The sequence below is a fragment of the Echinops telfairi genome, unplaced genomic scaffold, assembly GCF_000313985.2.
Source record: "Echinops telfairi isolate 266 unplaced genomic scaffold, ASM31398v2 ScPeMD7_7469;HRSCAF=8507_1, whole genome shotgun sequence".
Classification (NCBI taxonomy): Eukaryota; Metazoa; Chordata; class Mammalia; order Afrosoricida; family Tenrecidae; genus Echinops; species Echinops telfairi.
Window position 1 is genome coordinate 129,079,557 of NW_022111373.1, and position 21,781 is coordinate 129,101,337.

General features: G+C 39.3%; 1 pseudogene; it reads right to left on the reverse strand.

Annotated features, from left to right (window-relative positions):
- Nucleotides 1–15,276: 15,276 nt before the first annotated feature.
- Nucleotides 15,277–15,943, reverse strand: LOC101651116 (annotated as a pseudogene).
- Between the last annotated feature and the right edge of the window lie 5,838 nt (nucleotides 15,944–21,781).

Below are 21,781 nucleotides of genomic sequence, written 5' to 3' on the forward strand. Positions count from 1 at the left end.
TTCATTTCCCTCATCATTCTCGAAATATTTGCTCTCCACTTAAGCCCCTGGCATCAATTTATTTTTAATGTCATTTGTTTTTCATAAATTGACCTCCTTCATTTTTTGCATGCTCATTTTTGCTGGTTCCTTTAGTGTGTGTGTCAATGTTATATCCTCTCACCGATTTTATTCTGAGTGTATGCACAGCACACACAGTATGCACAGCACATAATCTGAGAAGCTGCATTTTATGAAGAAGAATGTGGCCCGCCCTGCAAGAGCGCACGTGGTTTGTTCCACTTTTTTCATTGATGATGCCTATAGCGGGAGGGCTTATATTTTGTTCTCTAATCCACTTTGACTTTATTTTTGTATATGGGTGAAGTATGGGTCCTGTTTCATTCTTCTGCAGTTTTTCTAGCACAATTTGTTGAAAGGGTGTCTCTTACCCATTTTTTCATCCTGTGTTGAAAATCAGTTGCCTATAAATGCTTTTATTTCTGGGTTTTCTATTCTGTCCTATTGATCTACATATTTATCATCATACCATTTCTAGAGTGTTTCGGCTACTGAGGCTGTGTTATAAGTTTTGAAGTCAGGTAGTTCAAGGACCCCTAGTTTTCCTACTATGGGGGTAGTTATTTGATGGGTTTCTTCCCCGTCCAGGTAAAGATAGTAAATAGTTTTTCCATTTCTCTAAAGGATTAGGATGGGAATGGATTAAAATTTCTGCTTTTGGTAAAATTGACATTTTTATAATATTAAATCTTCTTATCAACAAACATGAAATATTCCTCCAATTGTGAAGGTCTCTTGTTTTTTATAATAGTGTTATTGTTTTCTTTGTTCCTTTTTGTAGGTTTATTCCTAAGGCTTTCATTGTAGTTTGAATTTATGGGGAGCCAGCCCCAGACCACTAGTCCCATGTTCAGTAAGCACAATAGTACAGATGAGACATATATATATATATAATAGTAAAGTCATCGAGAGCATGAGAGATAAGAGATACTAAAATAATGGAGACAGATACTTTTCATGGTAGCACTGCTCATCTCAGCCCCACTTGGTGGTCCATGTGGAGAGAGGGGGGATGGAAGGAGGACAAGGGGAAAGGGAAACAAAGGAGGAGAGGGAGCTGAGGAGGGGTCAAGGGAAGGAGAGACCAGCAAGAGAGAGGGAGTGAGAGATCTCTATTGCTAACCCAGGCCTATATACCTTTTGGGGGCATGCAAGCCAACTAATTACAGGTAAAGACATGCATCACAGGAAGGGGTTGCACTAAAAGTTATACAGTAATAGAAGGGGGTGGACTAGTGACATACACTCAATAAGAAGAGGAGGGGTTGGGGGTATAATGTGACAAGATGGGCAGATCCTAGACTCACTGAGCTGGTTTGATCTATTCTTTGGATCTCCATAGGAACCATTAGCAGTAGGGTATAAACCCCACCCACAGGAACCAAGCTAATAGTCGCAAGCCTTAGGGAGAAGTCATCCATTGTCCCCAGCAGCAGGCAGCAGGGCCTACTCCCAGGTGACTGACTATCTTCAGGGAGGATATCTGTAAGCATCGGACCTCCCCCCACAAGTCTCCCTTTTGTTTTATATATAAAATTCAAAAGCCACTTGGGCGACATGGTTATTCTCTAAAAGCTGTCAAGGCAAAACTTCATGATCCAATTGATATAGCCAAAAAATCAGGCTTACAGCAAACATTTTGAATTCAAGCATTGGGGATAAAGTCTTCCTATGCCTATCTTCTATTGGAGGAAGGTATGAGAGAGATTGGATACCACAGCACAAGAAATAGGCCTAAATAGGAATGTCTGCTTCTATAGTTAAAGCCACTGACCACACAACAATCAGCTATGTGCTTATAAGAGACAACCTCAGATCAGCACCATATAGGAGGGTAAAGTGATGAACAATATCATAAGAACATGATTAGGACTTACCTATAACTCACAAGGGTGAAGGTCTCCCTCTACCACTAGAAACCTAGCTTTCCAGGATCCTTTGCAAGAGAATGAAGGATTGTCCTTAAACACTCTCTTCTCGTTCGCTGCTCCTCAGTGTTTGCTTATGCACGAACTTCAGAAGTGCCATAGAGGCCGTATGATTCTCCTTCACATGCCTTAGCTTTCTACAGAAGCGACATGTGATGGCCAGGGCAAAATATTGTAATCCAGCCTATGAGAAATATTTTGAACCCAAGCACAAGTATCCAATCCTTCTATGCCATTCACCAATTGCTTAATTATATCAGAGCCAGGAGATGCCTCAAGCCTGTCTTTGAATTTATAGAAAATATTCTTTTTAAGCTGATCAACATCTAATGAAATGTGTCCCTTAAACCCTTGCAAATGTTTCTTAATCAAATTCCAATCATGCAATGTTACATTATATAGGTAAGGAGTTACACAGAAACCAGTTACATTACAATCACATTATAGCATTGACAAATCCAAAATCTTGATCTTTCAGCAAAGCAACTGTTTGTAATAATAGTCCAGTCACTATTGTATAAAATGTTCAGTTTTGATAAAGTTCCAGAGTGTCCCTTAGATAGCACCAGCAATGGAAGAAATATCTCAACAGTCAGCAATTGCCATTCTCAGGAATCTGTGAGGTCTTTTTGACGTTTTGGATAACTTCAGTGAGCAGAACAGGGTCAGGTCACACATCAGCTTCCCTGCTTTCTTCGGGGCCTTGCTGGCTGAAGAGAAATCCACCTCTCTCCTTTGCCTGTGAAAATATAAACAAATAGCCCCTCTTTTCTGGGTGTCAGTGACCTGGAAAAAGAATTATGATTAAGCTTCTGTGGTTCCTCCATGCCCTTCATGTCCATCATTCTCCGAACGTGGTTGCGTCCTTCTAAAGGGAGTTCATCAGCTTTATTCTGCAAAAACATGACAGATGGACCTGGAACCCAGACGTGGTTTCCATCATCTTGGGATTTCTTAGGATTAGCTCTCTCTGTAGAAGTGAAAATGTGTTTATCTGACCTAATTTTCTTACCAGCTTTTAGTAAGGAGAAAAAAATTTTGGTTAAATTGACCAAAATAAATTCATCATACATAAGATTCTTCTTCTCCCCCTTCTGTTTTAACCATGCAGCCTTTAAAGTATTGCTAGCAATCTCAGTTACCTTGTTTGGTCTTGAATCAGTACAACTACTAGTTAGATAGCCTTCATTGTTATGTAAATATTGGCTGCCAACTCTCAGAGAATTAAGAGAGCTAACTTGTGAGACCTTCTAACCGCACTGCACTCTGGATTGGAAAGACTGACAAAATTCTTAATACATTTGTTCAGCTGTTATTGAAGTAACTTACCAAACAGACATTTTTTCTCAAAGCTTATCAATAAGGTTATAGACTCAATTAAGCCATTTTGCCTTTCACACTGTATGACTTTACAATCTTGCAATAGTCTCTCTTGGCTAGCTTCACTCATTCCTTCCAAGCTGGATTTAGGGGAAGCTAATGGGAGGGTCTTAGGCCCTCCTGAATTCCCTAAGGCAATGACCCCACATCCAAAGATTAACAACCTTTTCCCTTCAATTTCTAATTCCATGTGGGGGCGCTGTTGCTTCCCCACAACAGCATTCCAAAAGACCCCCTCATTTAAAGGGTGGTCAGACTTCTCAAGTACCCTTTCCTGATAACTATACATTTTTACTCTAGAAATGCAAGGAAGCAAAAATTGACTTACACGATCTTCCCTTTGTAAAAACCATGGTATATCAGAATTTATCACTGCCTTAATTTCTTTTTCATAATTCAGACCAATAACTCCAGCAACACCTTGGGAATTTAGATTAAATTTTCCTAGTAAATATCCCATAGTTCTTTTAGGTAGCGGACCCCAATTACCACTCTTAATAATTCCTGATTTAATCAGGTTTTGGTTTTTCCTCACAATGCTGATCAAGTCCTGTATCAATTTTAATTCCTTGAGCTCTTAGGTTAAAACTTCCTGATAGAAACTGTGTTACTCTTTCAATAAGAGGCTCCTGCCTTTTAAAAACAAACTGCAGTAAGAGCTTCTGAGCCATCTCTTGGTTAGTCAAACCAACTGCAGTGAGAACAGAGGCTAGGGGTTTGCAAGTTTGGCGAGGTCTGGCCTCCTGCTGTGAGGCTGGGTGATACCTGCAATTTCTGCCATTCAAGGATTCTCTAGCTGGGTTAGGCAGAGGCTTTGCTTTCTGAGCTTTGTTAGGTGGAACTTGGATCAAGCTCCTGCCTCTATTTTCCCACCAGGAAGGCTTTGCTAATGGCAACCCTTGACTGCTGAATTTTGAGCCACATTGACTCGCCCAATGAGTTCCCTTCCTACAGCGTGGGCAAAGTTCAGGGTCTTTTAAAACCGAAGTAGGTGGCCCTGGCCCATGCTCTGACATAGGCCACAGCCTGCTCTGCATACACTCTTTGAAGATGACCTGTCTTCCCACAACTAAAGCACTTTCTTCTCAGTCTGATATAATTTCCCAATGCAGCTGCCATGAGGTTAACTTTGTTTTCCTCTGTCTCTACATTCCTGCATATCCTAAGATAATCTAGCAGTGTGCCCTGTTCGCTCTAGGGGTGCAAGGCATTTTTACATTGTGTATTAGAGAAATCATAAGATAGCTTGTACAGTAGGTCTCTTACTGCCTGGACATTTTTTACACACTTGGAAATAGCATCTTCCAGTCGGGACACAAAGTCAGCATAAGGCTCATCATTCCGCTGTCTTATAGCCATGTAACTCGGCTTTCTCTCTTCTGATGGAATTATCTTTTCCCAGGCACTTAAGCAAACTTCATGTATCTGTCCTATTGTCTGTTCAGTAAACTGTAGTTGAGACTCAACTGTGATATAATTCTCATCCCCTAGCAATTGAAGAATTCCTATATCTATGCCCTCTTCTGCATTTTTGAGTGCTCGTGAAAGTCCTGCTTCCTTCCACAGCATTTGATATTACAAGGATTATGAACAGTAAAGACAAATTTTCACTAAAGCTCTCCAGTTGTCGGAGTCCATCTCTCGGACTATCATGCTAATTATAAAATGTGAGTCTGGGCCATAATCATTGATTGCCTGCTTGAGATCTTTTAGCAATTTATAGGGAAAGGCACTGCGAATTGCTTGTGGGTGTTTCCCCCAAAGCTGTCTAACAACTCTTAACAGGATAAGACAGTCTACATTCTAAATCTTCTTCTTCTGCAATTCCTCTTTCTACCCTTGAAAGTAAATGTGCCTTTAAGACTCCAGGCCCTGCTTACCAAAGTGTGATGTAGAACATTGTGTCTGTGAACCATGTAATATGTAAAACTATGTAATTTTATGTAATATCAACGGACCCTGTGATCCCTGAGACTATTATCTTGAGCTCTTAGGTCCAGGAAGTAATTTTCTCAGTTTTAGATTATACCTGAGAATTTTTCATAAACTTGACCCTTGTATACTTTACTACTTTCATGTATATATTTGCAACAAACATAAATGCACATATAGAAAAATCTTCTGTCAAATATCTATCTATCTATCATCTATCTATGTATGAGTATACTACTACTTCTGTTTAATTTGCATATATACTCACACCTCTATTTATGGATCACCTTGAATGTAGAATTTTATATATAAATGTTTTCTTTTCTATTGTCTTTAGCTCTTGCAAACCTTCCACTGTCTTCCTCTGACTCCATTCATTTGTAAATTTATTTTTCATTGTATATTGCCTTCCACTTAACACAAGTTAAAATCTGTCTACCCTCTAGCCCAGACTTCCTCTTCCATCCTTCAGTTTCCAACCCTTGTAACTATCAAAGGCTGTTTCTCTTAGAGTGAAAATCTTTTCATGATTTTAAAAACAATAACCTCATATACTATGTTGTTGTGGTTAGGTGCCATTGAGTTTTCTCTGATCTGTAGTGACCCTGGGCACAGCAAAATAAAACATAGCATAGTACTGCACCATCCTCACAATTGTTCCTATGCCTGAGCCCACTGATGCAGCCACCGTGTCAATCCATCTCATAGAGAGCCTTCCTCTTTTCCTCCGTACCTTCACTTTACCAAACAAGATGTAATTCTCCAGGGACTGGACTCTCCTGGCAATATATCCAAAGCATGTAAGATGAGATCTTACCTTTCTTGCCTCTAAGGAGCATACTAGCCCTACTTTTTCCAGTATAGGTAGGTTTGTTATTTTAGAAAGTCACGTTACTTTCAATTTTCTTGGCTAGCACCACAATTCCAATACATTGATTCTTCAACAGGCTTCCTTATTCAATGTTGAACAGCTCCATGTATATGATACAATGGAGAATACCAGGGCTTGGGTCAGGCATGAATTTAGACCTCAATGTAAAATCCTTACTTGTCAATACTCCAAAGAGGTCTTGTGCATCAGATTTACCTAATGGAATATGTCTCTTGATCTCTTGACTGCTGCTTCCATGACCATTGATTATGAATTCAAGACAAAATCCTTGACAACTTCAACCTTTTTTCCCATTTATCATGATGTTACCTATTGGTCTGATTATGAAAATGTTGGTCTTTCTTACACTGAGTTGTAATCCATATTGAACTTTACAATCCTTGGTCTTCATTGACAAGTGCTTCAATTCCTCCTCGCTTTCATCAAGCAAGGTTGTGCCATCTGCATACAACACCTTGGTAATAATCCTCCCTCCAATTCTAATGCCACACCCTTCATCATATAAGACAGCTTCTCTGATGATTTTTCAGCATATTGATTGAACAAGTACAAGGCAAGGATACAAGCCTGGATGCACACCTTTCTGGATTTTAAACAATGCAGTACACCCTTGTTGTGTTGTCACAATTGATTCTATCCTTGTACAAGTTCTAAATGAGCACAATGAAGTGTTCTGGTATGTCCATTCATCTTGAGGTTATACAGAGTTTATGATGGCCCACAAAGTTGATCCTTGGCAAAGTCAAGGAAACACAAGTAAATAACTTTCCAGTATTCTGTGCTTTGAGTCAAGATCCATCTGACATCAGCAATGATATCCCTTATTTTCACATCCCCTTCTGAATCAGCCCTGAACTTCTGGCAGTTCCATGTCAATGTAGTACTGCAACTTGTTGGATCATCTTCAGCAACATTTTATATTTGTGAGGTATCATTGATTTTTTCCCTATAGTTTGAACATTCTCTTGGGTCATTTTTTTTTTGAGTGAGCAAGATATAGTTCTCTTCCAATCAGTTGGCCAGGTAACTGTCTTCCAAATTTCCTGGCATAGATGAGTGAGCCCTTCCAGTGCTTCTTCAGTGTCTGAAACATTTCATTGGGTGTTCCATCAATTCTTAGAGCCTTATTTTCAGCTAATATATTTAGTGTAATTTGAACTTCCTCCTTCAGCACCATTAGGTCTTGCTCATGTGCTACCTCCTGAAATGGTGGAATTGACCTCTATTAATTGACTAATTTCATTTATCACAATGTCCTCTGCATCCACCACAGGTATTCTTGCTTTGTCTCCCTGTTTAAGGCCAGTCGGCTATAGTCATTCCAGACACAAGAAACCTCCAGTTTAATATCAGACCCATGTACTTGAACCAGACTAGATGAACCTACTTTTGCCATTGTTTGAGCCATTTACTTGATATAAATTTCTTTACTCACACATATGTATATTAACATCACTTGTTTTTCTTCTCTAGAGAACCCAGCCTAAAACAACTTAAGTGATCTTTTGCAAAATAAACTTTACTTAATATAATGGTGCTTAAATGTGTCCTCTAGAATTACAGATAAAAATGACCAAGGTCTTGTACACATAGCTGTACATACGCTACAGAGCTATTTCATGCTCTAAATAAAACAAACTGATTTTTCTCTGTTCTCCAAACTGTCTTCTCCTCCTTGTTCCTATTTTAATGAATGACATTAACCATCAAGCTATTGATAAACCATAGGAAGTAGCTAACATAATTGCTCTCTTTGTTATATTTCTCCTCTTGTGTTCCCTATGTCTCACTAGTTATCCAAGAGCATTGAGTCTGGAGATTAAATGGATCTCTAATTAGCCTACTTTTCTCCTTCTCCCCTCCCTATCTTGTACTCATAAGGGCTTCTGGCAGAGAATAGCAAAAACATTCAGCTGGGATTTCGAAGGGAACTAATGAAGGGACCAGGCGCAGATTTAATGTGAAGCTAATGAAGCTGAAGCTGCAGGACTCTCATTTTCTTATGCCTCTGTGAGGACAGGGAGTTCAGTGTACAATGTTGCGAGTGGGCATGAGCCTTCAGAGTGCAAGCAGGGATCATTGCTGTAAGCGTATTTTTTTTCTTGGTAAAATATCTAAGTATATCTCAGAAGAAAGGATTTAAGCATATGTCTCTCATAAAATAATATTTCCCAGTCTAAATACATATTCACTATTATATCTAATTGGGTATTCATAATTGTATGTTCCTCACTGAATTTTATAAATATCAGGTCACAAAAACTCTGTAACTGTTCCTGGAAGTGGAGAAGGGCCTGTTGTTGCCATCCTTCTCCATTCATTTTCACCACTTACATCACCTCATGTATTACAGGTGTCCTCACTTCCTCTGATTCCTGATCAGAATTATCTTTGAGGTAACATCTCTGAATGGCAGTCTTGGCTTTTAGTATTAGGCAACTTAAAATTCTTCCAACCACTCTACATTCCACATTCCAAAATGGCTTCCATTTCTGGATATCTGCTGGAGCAGCACTTGACTCCCAGTTTGAAATTTTGTCTTTTTTATGGGTTACTGTGTGTCAAAAGGGGTTATCTACAGAAATAAAATCAATGACACTCAAAAGAAATAAATTTATATCCAGAAGGGCTTTTATATAAGAAGGCATCTCAGTCCAGTGGAACTCAATTCCATGGGCCCAGCTGACCAGTGGAGCTCTCCTGCTGACTCATTGTCTACAGGTCAAGGAAGCAGAAAGTTAAACAGACAAGCAGGGAAACCAAGGGCCATTGGTTGCAGTTCATGGATCCACAATCAGTGGTTCCAGGACATTATTGGATACAGATGCAGAAGCCAAGTAAGGAGGACAGCGAAGGGCCAGAGAGAGAGAACTTCTTACTGTCTCTATTCTGAAAAGGTCTCACTCACAAAGAAAGAGGTATCATCAGACCATGGCTTGGTTGATATGTTGGACAGAGGTTCAAGTTGATATCAAATCTAACCACGTCATACTACTGTAACAAAAATCAACACAAGTGCATGGCTTGTGTTGATTTTGCCTCCTAGGGGCCCCATGTGTAATAGGAGTCCTGGTGGTTTAGGGGTTACACCCTGAACTGCCACCCACAAGGGTAACAGTTGGAATCCATCAGCTGGTGGAAGGAATAAAGAAGAGATTTTCTACTCTCACAAAGATTTAGTCTCAGAAACCCATGGGGGCAGTTCTACCATGTCCTAACTGAATATGCATTGATTTAACGGCAGTGAATTGGGTTTTGCATTTGGGCCCTTTTCACAACAGAAGACAACCCTAGCCAGCCCTACATCTCAATTTGTCACTTCTGGCTTTCTAATCCCAGATCGTTGCTCATTTCATAACACTTTGCTTTGTCTTCCTACATTGCCCTCTGAAATGTTCTACTCAACTCTTTCACTTCATTGTGTCTTCCATTTGTTTATATGTTCTATGATCAAGAGCAAGTTTTGTTTTTGTGTGTGAAACACTGGGTGGTTCCAAATCAGGAAAGGTATGTGTCATGATTGTGTCCTCTCATCATACTTCTTCTATCTATATGCTGAGCAAATAATAGGAGAAATTAGACTACTTGAAGAAGGTGGCATTAGGACTGAAGGAAAGATTACCAGCCAGCTTGAGTATGCAGATGGCACAAATTTGCTTGCTGAAATTGAGGACTTGAAGTACTTACTGATGAAGATCAAAGCCTACCACCTTCAGTAAGACTTGAAGCAATAAATAAAAGCATGATATGTGGATAAAATATTGATGCTATAACAGATTGCATTTGACTTGAACGTACCATCAATGTCCATGGAAGATTCAATATATCGAAGGAAATCCTCCATTTGACAAGCCCACTGCAAACCACTTATTTAAAGTATTAAAAAATAAATGCATTACTGTGAGGACTGAGATGTTTAAAAGGGGAAACTGGAATAACATATATGGGAATTTAATTTAATATATCTAACTTAATTTCTTAATTAAATTGATCATATATATTTTAGAAATACTGTAGAGAATAAAGATAAATATTTCATGTAATATTAATATGATATTTTATTATTTGTAAAATATTTATTTTTATAAACAATTTTATTGAGACAGAATCCAACTACTATACAATTTAATGGTTCAGTCTTACCAAGAAGTGTTTTATAATCAATATTACAATCAACTTTAGAACATTTTCTTTTTGTTTTTAGTACTCCTTATTAGTTCCCACCCACCACCCATTATCCCCACCCACCCCTTGCAGCCCTAACCTCCCCTGCTATAACTGCCACCATAGGATTAGATGAGACTATGCAAACCAATTAGGTGTAACACTAGCAAAGGGGATTGTTCAGCTTTCATTACTGTCTCCTGCCTGTGCAGATGAGTCATCTTAGAAGCAGCAGTGAAGGAAGAAACCCTGAGGACCTTTGAAGAGCAGGTTCAAGGTCTCAGTCCGAAGTGGTAGATCCTGCTGGGATCAGATGCCTCACAGACTGTGACACAGACTTAGAAGAATAGTACCAAGGCTATGGGGGGGCCTGCCCCTTATCTGTCCTGAGACTATGGGGCTGTATAGCACAATGACTGACAGGCTGGCTTCCTGGCCCAGAAAGCCCAAGGCCATGGGGTCACATGGATGAGAGACTAAGAAACAGAGAGAGACTGTGCTGCTGGCTGAGGGGACCAAAGACTGTATCTATACTATTTGCTTAAAGTGAATTGTGGTAACCTATTAACTTCCTTGTCTGTAAATTATGTGTTGCCATAGTGATGACTTATCAAACCCAGCATAGATATAGAGTGATGTAGGAGGGATGACTAGTATCAGAGTAGGTACAGAAGGATGGACCATGGAGGGTAGTCTAGTCCAGCCTTTGTGGCAATGGGGAAGTCAGAGAGAATAAGATATGGTTTTCCATGGTCTTTTATTTCAATCATTTCCTAAATCCTCACAACTGTACCAATAGATAACAAAATAGTAAACCGAGAAAAGATTGAACGTGTTGAGGACTATAGATTCCCTAAATCCACAATCAATACTTCTGGATGCAGCTGCCAAGAGATCAAAGCCCATTGCATTGGGTAAACCTGCTGCATAAAACCTCTTTTAAGTGTTGAAAAGCAAGGACTAAGGTGTGCCTATCCCAAGTGATGGTATATTCAATTGCCTCATATGCATGTGGAAGGTGAACTCTGAATAAAAAAGAAACAAAGAAAAATCTATACATTTGAATGATGGTGCTAGAGAAGAATATTGAAATTACCGTGTACTACTTAAAGAACAAACAAATCTTTCATGGAATGTACAGCCAGAATGCTGATGAGTGACAAGCTAGACAAACTTCACCTTTTACTATGGATGGGTTGTTAGGGGAAACCAGTCCTTGGAGAAGAACATCCCATCAGCAATGTAGTAAAGCAGTGAAAATGAGGAAGGCCCTCAACAAGATGGATTGACAGGATGGCTGGAACAATGGTATAAAACTGATGAACACTTAGGAGGATGGTGCGGAATGGGACAATATTTTCATCTGTTTATATAGTGTTGCTCTGACTCAGACCTGACTCCGTGGTACCTAAACTCTGATTCATAAACACCTTAGAGGACAGAATAGAATTGTTATTATGGGTTTCCGAGAGAAAGATCAAAATTTACTCTGCTAAGCTTTGTGGTGGTGGTGGTCGCTAGGACCCTTTGAGTTGGCTCCCACTCATAGCTGCACTCTGCATAACAGAATGAAAGACTGTCTGGCCCTGCACCAGTCTCGCAATCGCTCCCATACCTGAGTCCATGGGTGTAACCTCTGTGTCAATCCATCTTGCTGAGGACTGTTCTCCTATTTGCTGCCAAGCACAAAGTCCTTACCCAGGGACTGATGTTTCCTGACAACATATCCAAAGTATCTGATAGGAAATTGTACCATCCTTGCCTCTAAGGAGCATTTTGGCCATACTCCTTCCAGGACAGATGTGCTTGTTCTTTTGACAGTCTGTGGCACTTTCAACATTCTTCTCAGTATCGTATGTCAAACGCATCCATTCTTTGGTTTTCCTTACTCAACGCCCAACTTCCTCGTGCATATGAAATGATTGAAAATACCATGGTTTGGGTCGGGGCATCTCACGGCTCAAAGTAACCTACTTGTTTTTCAAAAAAAGACATCTTGTGCAGCAGATTTACCCAATGCAAAGGGCTTTGGTTTCTTGGCTGCCACTTCCATGAGCATGGATTGTGGATCCGAGAAACATAAAATGCTTAAAACTTTCCATCTTTTCTCCTTTCATCATGATGTTAACTATTGGGCCATTTGTGAGGACTTGGTTCTTCTTTACAGTGGGTTGTGATCCATACTGAAAGCTACAACCCTTGATTTTCATCAGTAAGTGCTTCAAGTCCTTCTTACTCTAATTGAGCAAGGTAATGTCTATGCTAACCAAATAATCAGAGAAGCTGGATTATATGAAGAAGCATATAGCATCAGTATTGGAGGAAATCTTATTGGCAATCTATGGTGCACACAACCTTGCTTAATTAAAGACATATGAAGTGTAGGGTGGTATCCAACCTGTCAATCAGGTTACAGACTGATGGCATCTCCTTACGGGTGTGTCCTTCTCATAAGGATAGCCTTGGGGGCCTTCCCTTCTTTTTCTCTGCCCTCACCATCCTACTGATTGACCCTGGGTTGGCTGCCAGCCAGGGCCCTGGATATGTCCACCACCATTGGATCCACACCACTCTGCACCCACCAACTTGTGATGTTCCTATATCCTGCAAAATCTCTGTGACTGCCTTAGTGTAGAGAGGAACTTTTGGACTAGTATCGGATTAATGGACCTGAGTTGGGATTTGTGTGTGTGTGTGTGTGTGTGTGTGTGTGTGATATATAATTACTTCTTGATATAAAGCTTTCTTACACATATATGAGTGTCACTGGATTTGTTTCTCTATTCAACTCTGCCTAACACAGTTATTTTAAAATGATCATGTGGTGGTTACATAATCTGGTGTCAATTTACGCAGGGTGGAGCCTTACCTGTCAATCAAGTTGCAGCTTGATGCCATGGAGATAAATATCTCACTGGAATCCAGATACACATAGACACTCTGCTTTTTCTTCCTGCTGACAAGATACCTGGAGCTACTATAGAGTCCTGGAGCTGGAAGAGTAAGATGGAGGCCCCTACCAGCATTAAGATGCTTCCACTGCCACTGGATCCACAAGACTTTCCACCCAGTGGCCTACGATCTTCCTGCATTTGGTGTCGTTGCATGTGTTGCGTGAGTCTGAAAAGGAATTTATAGATTTCTATTGGACATATGGGCTTATGTCAGACTTACAGACTGATCTGGACTGGGCTGGGATGTTTTCTCAATATACAATTATTCTTTTTATCTACAGCTCATTCTTATATACATATGAGTGTCTATGAATTTGTTTCTCTAGTCAACCGATACTAACACATATCATCAGCAAGATTTTGCTAGTATTTTATATTAATGAGTTTATTTAATTATTTTAACATTCTGTTGGGTCACTTGTCATTACAATGGTCACAAATATGGAACATTTCACATTGGTTTGCCAGCTGGCTCTACGGCAAACATTTTGATATAGACCAGTGTTGATGAAGCATCTCAGTAGTATCTATTGTGCTTTGTACCTTCTTCTATGCCATAATTTAATCAGTCATTGCTTACCAATGCCTGTGAACATTTGTATGGGTTGTCTCTAAGCAAGAACGTACCCAGATGCTTTTTAAAGTGTATTTTGTCTTCCATTTTGATTAGTAGTTTCAGAATTTTTCACTCTACTTTGACATTTTGAAGATGACTGTCTATTGTTGTTCTCTCCTCTTGCTACATTGTTAAATGTTCTTTTGGAGGAAAAAAGCAAGCATTTTCCCCCCCTGATTTCTTTAATAATTTTTCTGGGCTTCTTTTATACTGTTCTGTTTGTTTATGTTTTTGTCAGAATTTCATTTTTGAGTTTTGTTCTACCAGCAATGAAGTTCACTAAGATCAAACCTCATTCAGCTGGCATCACATCTCCAGGCATATTTTGAGTGTATTTCACCCTGAGAGACTCAGTTTTGGGGACTATTCACACAGTGCTTCTCTGCTATTTCATACATGCAATGTTGTTGTTACTAAGTGCCAGACTGTCAGCTCAGAATCATAACATTTCTATGTATTAAAAAAACAAGCAGGCACCATTGCCCTGTATTGTGCAATCATCACAATTTTGTTATTACATGACCAATTTTGTAGCCAATGGGTCAATCTGTTTTGTAGTTTCTTCTTTTATTGCTTTGGCCCTCAATTTTACTTCATCGTGTCCTTTGGAGGTTCTGATCACTCCTGACAACATGTCCAAACAGGCCTTACTTGTTACAAGACAGATCAGGTTGTCCTTTGACCAGACCCAAGACAAAATCAATTCTTCATATGGTAGCCCAGGGTAACTTCAGTATTCTTCGCCAGCACCATTATTCAGCGGCATCAAGTTTTCTTTAGACTTCCTAATTCATTTTTGAACTTTCACTTGCAAGGTCTGTGGTTGGAAATGCCGCGGCTCGTTCTGCAGTGGATTATGTGTTGGGCTGCTCACTGCAAATTTAACTGTTGGAACTCAAAAGCTGTTCCCTGGGAAATGGATGTTACTTTCTACCCCCTTCAATGTTGAAAGCTTCAGAAATCCAAAGCAGCAGTTCTGCTCTGCTCTGAGAAGGGTGGTTAGTAGTTAGCATTTATTCCAAGGTAGTGAATTGTTTTGGGGTGATTTTAAATCTAACATACCCTAGTCCTCAAAGGGAAATATTAGTTCTTAACCCTTTAAGCCTAGTATGCATCAGAATGCACTATGTCATTTGCTTTCTTACCTACTGCTTTCCTGAGCATTGATTTTGGATCCAAGCAAGGTAAATTCCTTGACAATTTCTTTTTTTTTTTTTTTGCATTCCATGTTGGCTTTTATTGTGTGAAAAAGAGCTAACTTTCAAATCTGCATTAAATTATGTTGAATACCAAGTCTGAGTGAGGGCGGCCAGCTAGTCATGCCTGTGAAATAATTTGGCAGGTGTCCATTTCTGGCCTTAAAATTTCAGGAAGGGGAGTTCAAATGGCTTCGTGTTTGCATGCTGCAATGCCAGGGCATAGGAGTAGACTCTGGCATCCACTGTCAGATGTTCTGGAGCTACCAGGGAATCAAGTCTCTTTAGCAGGTCATTCTTTGGTAAGGAAATCACTGCTATAAATTCTCCATCCCCAGGCTTCGGGTTAGGTCTTAACGTTTTCGGCATCGTCTCCATTAATGGTTACCGTCACGATGTGCACAGTACAGTTGGACAAACCTGGATCCAGACACACCACTGGAGAAAATTCCGCAAAGTCACCTTCATAACCGGTTTCTTCCTCCAGCTCCTGAAGAGCAGCTGCTTCTGGGCTTTCGTTGTCATCTATGACACCTGCAGGGAATTCTATACAGTAGCCACTTATGGGTGGTAGGAACTGTTTCACCAGAAAGACACATTCATAATGAAGAGTTCTTTGTAGCACGGGGATAATGGCCACACCATTGGCAGACTGTCCTCTCCTCGTTGTATGCTTCACAGTTTCCCACGTTCTAGTTTTACCAGTAGGATCCATGTAGGTTGTATTTTCAAGCTTGACCCATTTTCCTTCTGAAATTAACTCCTCTGAAATAATCGACTCTGGCAGTTGAAGAATAATCCTTTGGTTTTTGGTTTTCCATTTTCAAACTAGTCTGTATGGTCCACCGTTAGGAAGTTCATGTCCACAGGGTGCAGGGAAAGGAGCAGATCCGACGGGTGTGAGGAGGACAGAGCAACAAGCCGAGCCAAGGTAGCTGCCTCCATTGATGCGGTGCCACTGCCAGGACGGCGGCGTTTCGCGGCACTTCAGGAGGATGAGCCCACGAGTTCTTTTACTCACTTATCATGATGTTGTTTATTGCCCCAGTTGTGAGGATTATGTTTGTATTACATTACGTGGTAATGCATCCTGAAGGATGGATTCTTAGTTTTTTTTTAAGACTTTGAGAGTAAAGTTCTTTGATTTTATGAAGACTTTTAGAGAAAGTTCTCTTTACTATAAGCAACCAATATTAGGTCATCTACATGTCACAAGTTAATAAGCAGCAATCTAACAATTCTGACACCACATACTTCATATGGTCCATCTTCTTGTTATTTACTAAACATACCATTTGAATAAGCATGGAGAAAGAATACAACACTCATTCACACTGTTCCTGATTTTAATATATTCAATATCATTTTTTCTGTTTGAACCACTGTTTTGGTCAGTGTACCAGTTTCCCATGAGCAAAATTAAGTGCTCTAGAATTCCAATTCTTCTGAATGTTATCCACAATTTGTTATGATCCTCACAGTCCAATGCCTTTGTGCTGCATGAGATATTATAATCAGTATCCTCCGTATGTTGTTAAAGATTTTACTTGTCCAGTTATTATACCACTTAGCTATAATACACAAGACAAAATATTGAGGGTTTGAGCCCAGGCACTTTGTAGAATAAAGATGCTGTAGTCTGCTACTGTAAAGATTTACCACCTTAGAATTTCTATGAGACAGTTCTCAGTCATATAGAGTTTCTACAAGTCAGAGTTGATTCAGTAACAGTGGATTTGGTTTTGCTTAATTTGCATTTTTCAGGATAATAAATTTGGGGTTTTTGTTTTTCAGCTGTTTTAACATAACTACCCATTTGCAAATAAGTATAGCAAATTTTAAATTTTGATTTATTCCAACTGCATTTTCCTTGACCTCTAAGGTACATTCAGAACAGATGGCCATTATCACTTCCTTGAAATCTTGTGTTATTTCTGTTTCTTTGACAATATTCCCTTTGATGTTTGTCTTAATTCTGTAGTCATTTTTCTCCTCATTGTTTTTCTTTATGTACTTCATCTCTGAGTCATTTTTTTATTCATTCTGATTTATTTTGCCTGCTTCCCACAAAAATGTTATTTGAATAATTCCTGAACTGTTTATTTGTATTCCATAATATTTTATTTCTACCTTATCTCCTTCAGGCCAAGATATTTAGTGTTGTATTATCTAGCTCTACATCTACATCTAAAGAGTCTTAGTTAAGTGGTTGATGCTATCCCAGCTGTCCTAAAGGAGAACAGACAAGGACACATGCCCCAGCAAAGATTACGCTTGAAATAGTTAGAATTTATGTTCACTTGGCTGGATCCGAATTCTCATTGGTTTGGCAGTCAACATATAGTAACTCCTCTGACCTGACCTGACACAATGTAATCAAACCCAATCAGTTTAGGGTGGGATTTAACACCCTTACTCAGGTCAAGCCCTGATTACAATTAACTGAAGGAGCTTGCACGCTTTTTGCTTGTGCCTGCTTCCTGCATCTGGCTCATTGACATTTAGCTCCTTAGACTGAATCCAATGGCCTACTGAATTGCCTGCTAACCCTGGGAGTCCCAAGTTGTCTGCCATCTGACTTGCTGAGGATGACTTCACTCTGCTCTGTAGTCACAAGCCTGCCTTACTAGCTTGATCTACCTTCACCTCCACAGCCACAAGTCTATGCTATTCCTCCTGCTCTTGGGTTCATCAGACCCCACACCTCTGTCACTCAGGACCAGCTTACAGTCCAGATCTGACCTAGGAACTTGGCTCCTTCCTTGCTTGGACTTGTGTGCTTCTCTAACTTGTGAGACATTATTTTAAAAGAAAATTCTGTTTCTCTATATATATAATATATAAATTAAATGTAAAATATATTACAAGTACCCTCTATATATTAAAATAATATTATGTTATTCAAATATATTAAAACAATTATCCATATAGTATTTTGAACAGTGTTCTAAAATTTTTATCACATTTCACATATTTTATTAAAATACCAAAGGGTTTCTCATTATAATTAACAAGTTAAAATTATTTAACAAGTTTAATTGATTCTTTACTAAGGTGCCTCTGGCTTACCCCATAAGCCACTTCTTCTGTAAGAATACCTCTAACTTGATTTCTTTTCATGTCATGCTTTTTCTTGTCTTCTCAGTTTATGTATTTAATTAAATCGTACTGCCATGTAATTGGAAGAGACCATATAAAACATGAAAGTTTAATATGACAGAGATCATTAATTTCTAAAGGTTAAAAAGATAACATGTATTATGGGTGTGTGAGGGTCAAACTGCATGAGGCAGATGTGATAAGAGAATGGTGCATGTGCACATATTGTTAGTGTGAGCTGGAACCTACATGATGGCACCTAACAATCAGAACAACCATAGTGCCAAAGGAGAAAAAAATGAATATTTTAATGAGCATGATAAATAAGTATTACCATATCATTTTATGTTTCTGATGAGCAGTAAAAGTAGTTCATCACAATTTGACAAAAAATAATAAAAAGTCCAGAGCTCATTAAGTTTGCTATTTGCATAGAAATAAGTATTACTATTTTAAATGTGGGAGAAACTGAAATTAGAGGATATAGCCAATACAAAAGGATGTTAATATCTGTACTTTTATCATACCCATCAGTTCTTCACAAATACTAATTAACACAGCCACATCATATGAGTGTGGGTATAACTACAGATTATTCATGAATCCACATCAATCATACATATCGTATTTGAATATACGTTGTTATGCTTTATGAATGATTATAGAAAGATTTGATTCCATTCAAATCTTTGAAATATTAAAATGAAGTAAAATTTCATTTCAGTTTCATTTCTATTAATATCTTTTGCAAGGTAAGCACAACCATTACCATGAACATGTATTTTGCTATCCTTTTAAAATGTCTGCTATTCTTTATAGCTGAAATGGTGCTGAAAACATTCCCATGCCTTGAACAATTATGTAGGATTGATTCCTATGTAATTAGAGCAGACAGTAGCTCAACTAATATGATTTGAGGGACTACATCAAAGTCCTACTTGAATAGATCAGCTCCCACTTGGGCCTCATTAAATTGCCAGCATTAGTGTTTTTCCCTGCAGACTTTTTATAGAAGATGTACATATAGAATTAGATATTACATTACCTTAGAGGAATAAAACATCATGTAGCTAATGTACTAACAGAGAATAGGTTTTTTTGCATTAACCATCATATTTGAACATTAGATAACTGGATTCTAAAGTGAGCATTAAAGAATGAAATTTATCAGCAGTAGAAAAAGTGAGAAATAGCAAAGACAAAAAGACAGAATGCTTTCATCCAGCATTTGAGTTTGTATCAAAAACAGTAGTGCAAAGATAAATAAGACCCACTGGGTTATGTATGAATCAAAACGCATGTGCATGCATATTTATTGGTACTACTGATGTCATGTATATTAGATAAATATTTGTTGTTGTTAGGTACCCCCAGGTCAGTTTTGACTCATAACAAATGTGTTAGTGTGGGTACTTTAGAGAAACAAATCCACAGAAACTCATGTATAAGTGAGTTTTATATAAAGGGTAAGTGCACATCAAGAAAACATCCCAACCCAGTGCTGCCCAAGCCCACAAGTCCAACATTAACCCATATGTACAACACCAATCCACAAAGTCCTCCTCCATCTCACAAAACAGACACAAGGATGCTGACTGAAGGAGGAAAGCAGAATCAGTGAAAGTGTAAGCATCTTAGTACCGGCAGGGGCCTCCACATGGCTGCTCCAGCACCCAGGGCTGCATCTAGGTAGGTCCATGTGGCTTCTCTTCAGGGATGTCTTTCAGGAAGTGAGCCTTGCCAGCTGAAGCAGGGATGGCTAAGGCAGCTGCACCCTGGTCCAACCATTAGAAAGCAAGAGACCTGAGAACTTGAAAGGGGAGGTTCACCAAGCCATTTATCCCTCTTTCAATTAACCCCACATGTGTTTATCAGCCAGGTTGGCACAATAAACTAATTACCTCAACAAACCACAACAGAACAAAACACTGCCAGGTCCTGCTCCATCTACACAATCATTCCTATTCTAGAACATATTATTGCAGCCAGTGTCAATCCATCTCATTGGGGACCTTCCTCTTTTTACTACTTCTCCACTTGACACGTATGATTTCCTTCTCCAGGGACTGGTCTCTCCTGACAAGATTTCCAAAGTACTTGAAACAAGGTCTTCATCCATGCCTCTAAGGAACATTCTGGCTACATTTTTCCACAGATAGAGAGTGTGTTCCCTACCAGTCCATAGTATTTTCAATACTCTTTGGCAGATCTAAAGTTCAAATACACTGATTCTTCTTCTGTCCTCGTTACTCAATGTCCAATGTCCACACACATGTTCAATAAGTCAAAATACTATGTTTGGATCAGGCACACCTTAGTACTCAAAGTAACATCTTTGCTTTTTAACACTCTACAGAGGTCTTGTGCAGGAAATCTACCCAGTTCAATGTGTTCTTTGATTTCTTGACTGCTGCTTCCATGAGCATTGATGGTGGATCCAAGCAAGACAAAATATTTGACAACTTCAATTTTTTTCCCCATTTAGCATGATGTTGCCTACCAGTTCACTTTTGAGGATTTGGGTTTTCTGTCCATGGAGTTGCAATCCATCTGAAGGCTGCAATTCTTGATCCACAGCAGTAAGTGCTTTAAATCCTCCTCACTGTGAACAAACAATGTTGCGTCATCTGTATATCACAGGTTCTTAATAAGCCCGCCTCTAATCCTGATGTGGAATTCTTCTTCAGATAATCCAGTTTCTCTGATGATTTTCTCAGCATACAGATTGAGTAACCATGATGAAAGGATATAACCTGTGATAGGGTTTTTTGTGTCCACGTGGCACCTGTAGGAACTTCGCCTGTCAAGCAGGTCACTACTTGACTACCTGTTTTGGAGGCATGATCTAGATAAATGGCTCTCTGAGTCTGACACCTTCCTCTTGCTCCCTGGTAGTTGGACCAGCATGCTGCCCGAGTTAGCTACCCTGCCTCTACACATGTACACATGTGGGCCAAGTGGTAGACCGTGTTGCCATTCCATGCTGTTCCATATCGTGGTGCCGCCCACCCCCTTGCCATATCTGTTGCCTTTGTGTTGACTCCACTCATCTTGCCACCACTCCAGATGATATACCTACCACTATTTCACATCGCTACACCATAAGGCTCCACTGTGACCTGCTTTGATATGCTGACATATTAGCCTCTGCTACATCTTTACATCTCATGTTCCTACTGTCTGCTTCCTTGGCCTTGGACCAGCAGCTGCCATGAGTTGGAAGGACCTTTACTATATTAACTGTCCCATGAAAGTGAGTTGGACTGAGCTCTCTGTACAGCTGCGTGTTGTGGTATTCTTTTTGCTATATAAACCTATCATTTTATATACATATAATCATAAGTGTCCTGGTTTTGTTTCTCTAGAGAACCAGGCCTAACACATAACCCTAATGCAAACCTTTCATGATTTTAAACCAGATAGTATTCCATTGTTCTGTTCACACAACTCCTTCTTGTGCAGGTTTTGCATGTACACAATGCAGGGTTCTGGAATTTCCTTTCTTCTCAAGACTGCGCACAATTTGTTATAAACCACACAGTTACATATCTTTGCAGAGT